This window comes from Antrostomus carolinensis, unplaced genomic scaffold (genome assembly GCF_000700745.2).
Source record: "Antrostomus carolinensis isolate BGI_N321 unplaced genomic scaffold, ASM70074v2 scaffold5823, whole genome shotgun sequence".
In the NCBI taxonomy this organism is placed as follows: Eukaryota; Metazoa; Chordata; class Aves; order Caprimulgiformes; family Caprimulgidae; genus Antrostomus; species Antrostomus carolinensis.
In genome coordinates, this window is record NW_010303057.1 from 3,187 (window position 1) to 4,630 (window position 1,444).

Below are 1,444 nucleotides of genomic sequence, written 5' to 3' on the forward strand. Positions count from 1 at the left end.
GCTGCAGTGAGGGTTTGATGTGCAGCCTGTGATGGAGACATAGCCCTGGAGTCAAGGGGCATCTTGGAGAGACTTAACTGGGACTGGTATGAGGAGTCAGATTGAGGTGGGGCTGGGACTAGGACAGGCTGGTGAAGACCCAGCCAGGAAAATCTGAAGGTATTAGACTGTGTGCTCCAGTTCGTCCCAGTGGATGACTTAGTTAGGGGCTGTAGACTTCTCTTGGGCCCCCTTTTGTAAGCCTTCCAGGCTTCATCAGCAATATCTGTGGCAAAAGGTGTTGGTCAGGAAATCCAAACCTTTCCATAATAGTTTCAGAGCAAGTGGTGTTCCAGGCTTGGGAACTCATCTTGACAGGCAGTTGATGGCAAAGAAAGAGAATTCCTATTTCAGATGTTAGATGGATAGCCAGTCTGTAAATTTCAGGCAGGAGACGTGCTCCTGTGAACAGGAAGGAAATATTTCCCTGTTGGTGACTCACAAGCAGTGACCTGATCAGAGTCTGCTTGAAAAAGCATCTGACCTTGAAGTTTCTACTGTGGAATAGCTTTATGTGAAAGTATGGATTGACCCCTGAGGAGCTAAACACCAAGCTACCTTGGTGTTTACCAAGAACCTGCAGAAGCCATTTGCCTCCTAGTACATCATGGGGGACCTGGATTATCTCCACAGTAGTGTTCTGTGGCAGGAGTAAACCTACTCAAACCTCAAGCTGATACTGGCCTTTCACTCCTTAAACAATTCCTACAAGTAATTCTCAAAAAGGCTTGAAAAGGCCTGACAGTGTTTCTACCACTACTGTAAATATTTAGCTTATTTAACTAGAATTTTATAAACAGCTTGAGGAGAAATTTTGGGTAGTGTTTGAATCACCCGTTGTCCAGGTGAAGTGTTGTATAACATGCATATGTAATGAGGGCTCTTATCTTCCTGTATCTTTTTCAGTTCACTGAATTACACTCCTATGCTGTTAAAGTGACAGCCAAATGAAAGTCTCTGAAGAAAGAAACCGTGCTGTGTTAGGATTCGATGATGTACAATGAGCAAGGAGTGGGGCCACAAATTAAACGACGAGAATAAAACAAAGCGTTCGCTACCTAACCACCGACTATCCCACAAGCTCAATGAAGCTTCCTGTGGAAGAAAATGATGTGTGATTGTATGACTAAAGCTGTATTGTGATACATGTGTTCAATAGAAAGCTGATGTTTTGAAACGCTGTAGTAGTTGGCTTTGGTTTTGGTGTATTACAGACATTTTACTGGGTCCACTAAATCAAAGAGCGCTTTGTACCTGATGCTTTATTCCTGTAATCAAGTTGCCTCTCATTCTCTGATAGGCTAAACAGATTGAGCTCTTTAAAGCCTTCACTGGAAGGAGTTTTATTCATCTCCTGAATATTTTTTGTTTGTGACTGATTAACTGTTTCTGTGAGAAACTGTCC